The following is a 9,267-nucleotide window of genomic DNA, read 5'->3' as shown; positions in this document are numbered from 1 at the left end:
GATGTCTCCTACTAGAAAACAACTCATTTGTGCTGTTATCCCTGTGACAATGTGATAGTGTAAGCTGACAAAGTACTTTCGTGCCATGAATGTCTCTCCTGTTTAGGGCGGTTTGTGAATTCTTTTCAGTTTTCCCTAGCACTTGCGCAGCAGATATTGGAATAATCTTAGACATTGATTTAATGCTAGATCAGACTGAGTGCAGTTCCCATTAAAAATGTCTAAAAAAAGTCCATTGACCAACAAAGAAACTGGGTTGAGGCGCTTAAGTGTGCTATCATGAAGCCAGCCAAAGCAGTACTGTAAATCAGTAATACTAATTTCATTGAAATCCATTGACAGCAGTTGAGAACGCAGATGTAAAATTGTTTCCTTTCTTATTCACCTGAGAAATTAAACATGCTATAGGAAAGAAGGGAATACCCAAACAGCACATTTGTGGGTTTTTTTCCCTGTAATTTTTTGGTGTTGCTGTCATGTGAAGAAACAGATAATATGGCCTCATTCTCCTTACGATTTATATGGGATTTCAAGTAGGATCTCTTGTCTTGTTCAATGTTTGATCTCAGCCCAACCCTATGTTCAAATAATGGTGGACCATTTATAAAAAGAAGCATCAAAATATACTGAATACTCATACCTTCCAAAAAGATTATTTAACACTTGCTGCAATTGCTTACCCAGATTGGATTCTATTTCTTTATACGTGTCTCCGCTCAGCTCTTTAGTAGGATTTCCATACACCTGGCTTTCAAGCACCTGGCAGTCCTAAGACGCTGCACAAATCTCGCAGAAGTAGCGCAGATAAATCTTTATAAGGTAAATGTGTAACAGAGTGACCTCAGTCTGAAGTTTCCTTCTTGCCTGTTTTCTTGAGTGAGAATCTAAATGCCGCTTGAAAAAGCTGCCCCTTTTTAATAAGGAGTTCACTTTATAAATAATAAGGTTGTATCCATTTTCTTTTACCAAGTTAGTCATCTTTTGACTATTTCATCTGCTTCTAGATCATGTAGTAATAAGGAATAAAGGCACTTTATGGACCTGATTTTCCAAACACTTACCTCACTGTACACCAGAAGTAACTCCCCTGTAGTCATTAGGTCTGATTTCTCTCATGCTTCGTTCTTGCCTGGCTTCCAAATAAGGGGGGCGTGGGGAGGGGGGATCTCGGCTGGGCAGCTCTTCTGTCCCTCTCCTTCTCAGGCTGCTTTAAACTGTGACTTACAACAGCGTTGCCGTCCTCTGGGATCACACTGCTGGAAAAGGGCACCAAGCGTAAGGAGCCCCAAGCCTTGGAGAGTCCTTTTTTTAACTTATTTACGTGTTTTATGGTTACATTAAGTCTTATTGTGAAGAAGAAAACTCTGCACATTGAAATTGGTTCTATTTCGGTCCATAATCTTTTGTGTTCACAGTTGTTAAAGAAAGCAGGTTGAGTCTTCACAAAAATGTTATTTTGCTGGGAAAAAAAAGCCGCAGTGAAATGACACTTTGATTATAATTAAAAACTTTTCAGTTGATTTAACAGTTCACTTTAGGCATTTTTTGAGCTGTGGAAATAGCAGTGCTTTTAAGATAATGAACATTGTATGATTGCTAATGAAATCCACATATGCACACATATATATATACACACGCATATATGTGTGTATATATATATCCGCGGTAGTTATGCTATGCATTTATCCATCTACATACATGTATGCTCCTCTTAGGTTTACTTAAAAAGAAATCAAATGGGAAGGAAAGCACATTTTTCAAATGTGGCTCTAATTGTCTTTTGTGCATGTTCTATAGATCATTACTGACTGTTTACAAACCTTGCTCGGAATGGCTTTACGGCAATAGAGAGGGTAACATATCTTCATTGTTTATAAAATGACAGCTCCTAATGGACCATATTAGCTTTAACACAAACTATTAAATCCTTTTCATTAAATTATTCTGCGCTCTATTTTGGAATCTTGTTAGCTCTGGGAAGTAGGTGCAAACTCCTAAGGAAACATGAGCACACATTGAGACTATTATAGATAATGTTTATTAAATAAGCCTCTAAGGATGTTTTTCTTGGGTTGCTCTCAAGCATTTTGAAGGAGTCATGTTCCATGTTTGAGGTCCCATGTTTCTTCCTCTTAAACTATGAGCAGCTGTAGCACATGACCTACTTCTGTAGAACCCTGTAATGATTTCCTTCCTTCAGTGGCTTCAGGAGTCCCTCTTCTGCCCTGTGAAAAAAGGGACAAATATTTTAATCCAAGCAAAATGCTAAAGCAGGTTTTGTTGGTTTCAGGGAAGAAACTCAATACAGCTACATCACCGAGCGTAGGCCTCAAATTGGAACCATCTGGCCTGCAGAAGCACCATGAGATCTTTGGGGAAGGCATGGATATTTTTGCCTTGGGCTGTAACTCATACACCTGCAGAACGGGTAGACATGTTGGCAGACAAGCTGGACTCGTACAGCAATACAAGCCTTCTCTCACAGTGCTGTGGCAGTGCCGGAGTTTGGAAATTACCCTGACATGTTTAATAAATGCAATCACTGTACTGCATGCTCTCCGGATAGCAAATATTGAGCTGCACCCGCCATAATTCAGGCAGGTCTGCAGTCCAAGGCCCATGTCTTTTCACCCTTCTCGCGTACACAGCCCCTTTGAAGGCAAAATAAGGACAAGGGAAGGAAGACGGTAAGCACAAAAACATGCATTACATCTTAAGGCTGCCTCTTGCAGGAGGTAGCCTCATGTGATATTCATGTGAACAGGATTAGATTGAGAAGAGATTCTTGTTGGTAAATATTACAGCTCTCTGGGAACACAGAAAGGTAAAAGAATGCAGGTGTCAGTGTGATCTAAAATAATCCGTCCCCCTCGGTGGGAGGTTTGTAAAATCTCCAGGCTGGATGCAGAAAGAAAGAGAAGCCACACACAGACTCTGAAGGTCACGACTCGAGAAACTGTCAGAAAGAGGCGGTGTCCGAGCCCAGCCAGAAAACGAAAATGCACATTACAGAAGCAGGAGGACATACATCCTTTGACTGGAATGCTATTAAACAATTAGGTTCATGGGTTTTCCCGGAGCTCCGCGCAGCACCCGGCTTTCCGCCTGCAGCCTGGCGGATGGCAGAGCAAAAGACCAGAACGTGACATTTGCACCTTTGTGATCTGTAGTTGCAAATGCTATTTTGCACCTGCAAATTTGTGCCCTGACCCTGCGGGCACTCTTCAGACAAAACTCCCAGCGGTCCCTCGGGGCTAAAAGGTTAAGCCCGCATAGTTGGACATCAATACCGTGTTATTCTCCTTTCAGCGATATACGGTACCCGGCATCCTAGGCAGAATTTCTGATGCCGGCTTAGAAAGCGTCACTGCTCACTTCATGCAGCAGATACACTGGAGGGGAACAGGTTTTCCCCAGCCTTCCCCCGCCACCTAAAAATCGCACTGACTGTATCAGTCTTTCCATTGGGAAAGTTTACATCCTGAATCTCAATCTGTACTTTCCCATACTCCCAAAGAAATCCAAAGAGAACATTTTGGCCCAACTCTGCTTTCAATGTTCTCTTTATTGCCAGCATCTGGAGTCATGTACATGGGCTATCCCCACCCTGAGCCAGGGAATAAAATAGACAGAATGTGCGCAAGAGCGCAGTCTAGGCCCATGAGATGCAGTATCCTGAGCACTGCTGGCTCCTGTTGTCTTCTCTTTAGGAGGTGCTGAAGTGTTTTCAGAGCCAGATCCTCAAGGCAACTTTCTTATTGTTTCACTGAGAGCTAGACTGAGAGAGATAAAGGAAGACTACGCACTGTGCGTAAAAAATCAGATGCAAAGTCTTTAGCTCTCCTCTCCTGCACCCCTCTGTAAATGAGAAGTAACTCTACAGAAGCTGACAGAAAGCGCCAGGGTAAAACGAATGATGGAGAGAGCAAGAGCAAAATATGTTTTTGTGAGATCTAGAGAGATATTATGGTGATTTTGTGGACAGCCAATTAAATATAGCGGGAATAAAGGTGGAGCTATCTCAAAGAATAGCACTCTGAAGTGTCCCCCTTAGTTCCTAGCTCAGTCCTGTCTGATTTTGGAAGGGAAATCTGACCTTAGGTACTGACACATGAGAACAATGGGATACACTACGTGTTACTGGAGACAAGCTTCCTTCTGCAATCCTATTTGATTTGCTTTTGCTTTTCACCATACCTTGGTTCACCTCGCCTTGCAGCAACTCCTCACTTGCTGTCCACGCAGCCAAGGCAGCTTTGCCTAACACACAGCTCCAACAGTTTCCAGCACTGTTTTAGCAACAAGATGAGAGTTAATGAGGCTCAACACACTTCCTACCAAACTTTATGGGGAAAAACCTCTTGAGTGAAAGCAGGAAATCCATCTTGTAAGAATTACAATGTGGCCTCAGTTCCTCAACTAGGAACTGAAGTGAATATTGATATTTTTCAAAATATGAAATACTAAATGTGGGGGATCCCCAGCCGAATTTCTTTTTGGTTCAATGGGACAATTTTTCATTTCAGTGTCGTTTAGATTTCTGAAATAATTTATTATATACTTCAAGAATATTGAAAATTTCCTGAAGCCAATTCTGCTACCTCTATTTGTGCAGGCTCTGCATAGGCAATCCCACTGCCGCTAGGGAAAAAAGGGCTATTTGCTATGAGGGAGGGTGGGCAGAATCAGACCCTTCCTAAAAACCTTCTGAAAGATGGGGAAACGCAAAAGGGCCCAGGTTTCAACAAGTGCTTTTTGACAAATAACTAAACCGCCTTGTGATCCCAACCAGCAAACCATGGAGACTTACCACAGCCTTGCCGAATGCCTTTAACAAACAGAAATTCCTCCATCGCGGGGAAAGCCAATGCAGCTGTGAACCTGGGAGGCCAGGTAAAAGGATATGCAAGCACATAAAGAGAAAAGTACTTTCCCTTAGCAAGTTTTTTCAGTCATCTGGCTCTTCCCGCTCTCCCCGCCCCTGTCCCGGGGGTGATGGTCCTCGCAGCACTTTTCCAGACACACACCAAACCTGACACATGGGCTGCAGCCGCAAGCCAAACGTCTGCTTCCAGATGTGCCTGCCGGCCCCAGCGGAGCTGCTCCCCCATCCCACAGCCCATGACCCCAGGTTGGCAGCTGAACTTTCCTGGGGTACCCAGCAAATAAGTGGCTGCCCAGATCCTGATCCTTCCTTAGCTCTGCCCCTGCTCTGCTTTCTAACGAACACCGGAGAGATGTTCCCTGCCTCCATGGCATTTCACAGCACCGACTGTCCCCTCCCTGTCCAGACACAGGCGTTTTCTTCCTGTGGAAACCATGGTACAGGACAGGAGGATCCATTTTAGACACAGGTCCCATCCCTGCACACAGCCAGGATGTGGCCAGAACACGCATCTGAATCCAGAAGCCGGCAAGCACTCCAGGGCCCCATGATTTAGATGTCATTCAAGTGCTGCTAGAGGAGTCAGGCATATGCAGTTTACAGAAACGGAGCTTTTTTATGAGATACTTTTCCCTTTCCATCAGTAAAGGCAATAGAGAGCTCTTTCTCCTCTGGAGCTTCAGGCCGTGGAGTTCATTTTGAAATGCGCACAGTCTTTCAAGATTGACGGAGTTCCAGCTATTGATTTTCTTGACTTGTTCATAAGTTAATATTTACCGTAAACATCTCGATGAGAAAATTAGAAGAAAAAAAAAAAAAGACATTTTCAAAACAGCAGAAGCCGGGGAGATAATGAACTAGACACAACTTTAAACAAGATATTTTAAAAAGCATTAAACCTTCCTTCCCTGTTTTTAATTAGTGATAAAAAGAAAATATGAAAAAAGAAAACCCAAAAACCAGAAGGGTGATAAGCAGCTTTTATTGTTGAGTTCATTACTGTGATTATTTTGGGAGAGAAGACGTTTTTCTCTTAATTCATGAGCCAGAAACGAGCTCTTTGGAGGCTGTAGTAAAAAGATCTCCTTAAAAATGACTGCGAAAAGATGACTTTGCTAGAAAATTCCAGCTGGTTCAGCCGTACCCAGATGCCTGAGAAGCTTGATTATGCCTCGACTAACTTTCAGCTGCCCTCATCAAAGCATGGCCAAGACCGGGATCTCCCAGGAGCTAGCATCCCACCAGCAGCGGCACAGCAAGCGGAGGATGCGATGGGCTGGGGGTGCCATGAGCAAAGGCGGGGGTCAGCTGTGACGAGGGGCTGTGTTGTGGCAGCCTGACCAGTTGTTAATACAAGGGGACCAGATCGCTCCCCTCCAGCCTGCGGAAACCAGGGTGCAGATTGCAGCCCCAACGCAGGCTTCGCTAGTCTGGCGGCCGGGGGTCCCACGCTCGTTTGTCACCACGCTGCCCTGGAAACGGCAGCGAACGTAACTCTCCCCTTTCCCCTCTCCTCAGCCCTGTGCCGGGGAGAGCTGCCGACAAGCTCAGCGGCAGCGAGGGCAACGCATGAAAGAAAACACACAGCCGACAGAAAAACGAAACGCACATGGCGGGGAATAATATTTCATTTGTGTGGTAGCGGCCCTGCGCGAGCAGTGTAAATAAAGCAGGTTACTGAGACGTGAATATACCACTGTTTATAAATACTAGCCCTTCTGCCCGGAGACGTGCGTGAGGAGAGCTGGACACTCGTGAGGTCACCCCGCCGCGTTTTATGATTTACATAAATCATGTCAACACCGCTAGCAGGAGCGGCGGGCGAACGGGGCCGCATGAAGCGAGCCATTCAGCCTCCTGTCACAGGTCTTAAAACAGGTAGAAGCTGTTAACGGGCCCACCAAATCTCTTAAAATGCAGAGGGGACGAGGGATAATCCAGGCAGGGAAGCAAGGCATCCACCCACCCTGCGCGCCTCAGCCGACAGAGGCCTTCCTGGGCTCTGAGGAGCAGAAAGCCAGTCAGAAAGTGGTCGCTGGCAAAGCCCGGGAGCTAAGCTTGTTATTAATGTTCACCGTCACAGAGGGTAGTGTGTCCCACTCAGCAACCACTTTTATGACGAAAAAGCCTGAGCCGCCTGGTGAAGGTGAAGAAAACGCCCCACGGATGCTGCGTGCGGGACCCTTCCTCCCCTTATTTACCAAGTGCATGGAAAATTTGATATTTTTGCCAGAGGAATCAATATTCTGGGACTGAATGGAAGCCCCTCAGTGGGTTTGCCTGCATCCGAGTGCCTGTGGTTTGGGGGCCAGGGATGAAGGCAGAGCAGGGACAGATGCAGGAAAGCGGTGCGCAGCTTCCCATGAATTTCCTTTCGACTCCCTGGGAGCTCCATGTCTAACCGGGATCACACGATACGACGCCAAAGCTGTGGCTAAGGATAAAAGTGGCAGAGACAAAGAGTTTTCCTTTTCCTTGCCACTCCGCAGACGTGTATCGCTATGGGGTGGCTCTAATTTTGGAGGACAGTAGTCCCTTTTGGTCCAATTTGCGCAGCTCCTGAGACAGATGATGCCATCAGGGCGGGTGCCTGAAACATTGACGATCTGGCTCGCAGTCTTTAACTCTGCCCAAATTTCAGCTCTAATAACATGTAATTATGTAAAATAATTGTAAAAATTACAATTACACATGAATCATGTGTAATTATGCAAAAGAAATGTAAAAAATATCAAAGCACTACAAAATCCTTATGATACATTGCTGGTATATGGACATGTACTATTCACTACTCTTAAATGCAAGTTGATTTAGAAATATTACTTTGACCACAAATCAACCGTGTTCTGTGCGATTCCTGTTGATCTACAGCTGTGACATGTTCTCAGACAAGAACAGATGTAAATATTAGAGAAAATTGGGAAGTGTACTGGGAAATGTTTTTCACTGGAAAATGTGGATTTGTCAAAATCAAAGCCTTAGGGAGGAGAGGGGATGTTTTTATGAATACACCGTATTCAAATACAATTGGAAAATGTTTTTAAAAATGATCAAAATATCCTCTTTCTATACTTTCAAAAGAAAAGATGTAATTTTTAGACTGAAAGCAAGCTTCTGTTTTGAAATCTAAGTAGATTTACACCAAAATAGTAAAAAAACTCCAAAACTTAAGTCAAAACACTTCACAGCTTACCAAAGACCAACATTTCAGAACTAACTTCTTTTTGATCTGGTCTGAATTTTTGTATCTTATTCTTTATATTCAAATTTTTTTCAAGATTTGCACTTTTGGGGCCAACCTGAGACAGGAAAAATTCTTGCAGTTACGCAAAATACGATTAGAGCTGAAAACCATTTTCTTTCACCTTTGCCAATCTGTAAAAATGCGTTTTTAGCAGACCACAGACAGATCATGCAAGCTCTAGTATCTTCTCCAGAGAAGCTTCACCAGGCCGGAAGGGGGAAGGTCTCAGTCCTTCAGCCCCAGACCTCTCCAACCCTGGGGGCCAGCAGATAATCCCTGCTCTGCTTCCCCAGTCTTATTTTGGACCCAGGGAAAGCTTTTTTCCCAAAGGAGAAATCCAGAGGCGCCCTGCAGCTGGTGCCTTCCCTCTACATAGAGGTGGCACTGCGGTGGGGTCCCTCCCTTGCACGGGGGTTCACCTGTGCATCCTACTCGGGTCAAGGTCACAGCTTGGAGAAGCAGGTGCCTGCTACTTGAAACAAAGCCCTGACTAAAAAACAAAAGATTTGGTTTTTGATACTGTGCCTTCCTGACGGTGACTTCTTTTCAGGGGCAATTAAATGCTAAGCATCGGTCTGTTAAATTTAGTGGCAATTTCAGTTGTAGGCGGCATCAAGTCAAGGACAATTTCAATTTCAGGGCAGCTTTTATTTCATGTTTTGAAACTGAGAGTGCTTTCTATTCAAGAGCAGCTTTTGTTTAAAATAATATAGCCTAGTCTGTTTCTCCATGGCCCTGAGCCTGCCTCCCAGAAAGGACCTCAGTCACAACCAGAATCCTACTGAAAATCAGGTGTTTTCTGCAGGGAGACTGAAGTGCCCTAAGCACAGGCTGGGACTTTCTGTGTACGCCTGTCTCAACGCGGGGAGGGTTATTAGGATCCAGGGGTTTCCTCCCTCCAAGCCCCCCAGTGCAGACCCATTGGCGAGACCCTTTGGGAGAAGAGTTGTCTGCAGGATTCAGCTTCGGATACAGACCCGGATCAGAGCTCCGTAGGTCTGCAAAGGTATTTTGTTCAGGCACGTCATTCGGTTCCCTGTGGGAGTGAGTGTGTGTACCCACTCGTACATGCCTGCATAGCCACACTGCATCTCTCTACAGGCAAGATCTTCCCTGAGCTGCTTTCCTTAAGACTCAG

At 44.8% G+C, this 9,267-nt stretch overlaps 1 long non-coding RNA gene across 1 annotated transcript in view; it reads right to left on the bottom strand.

Moving 5' to 3' along the window:
- Window positions 1-2,054: 2,054 nt before the first annotated feature.
- Window positions 2,055-9,267, bottom strand: part of LOC134521424 (uncharacterized) — a 35,334-nt gene continuing 28,121 nt past the window's right edge. Inside the window, exon 3 of the long non-coding RNA XR_010072756.1 lies at window positions 2,055-2,225. This is a non-coding gene — a long non-coding RNA (uncharacterized LOC134521424). The remainder of the gene's footprint in view (window positions 2,226-9,267) is intronic.

This window comes from Chroicocephalus ridibundus, chromosome 1 (genome assembly GCF_963924245.1).
Source record: "Chroicocephalus ridibundus chromosome 1, bChrRid1.1, whole genome shotgun sequence".
NCBI lineage: Eukaryota > Metazoa > Chordata > Aves > Charadriiformes > Laridae > Chroicocephalus > Chroicocephalus ridibundus.
Note: the sequence above shows the minus strand (reverse complement) of the source record. Positions and strands in the feature narration are given on the sequence as shown.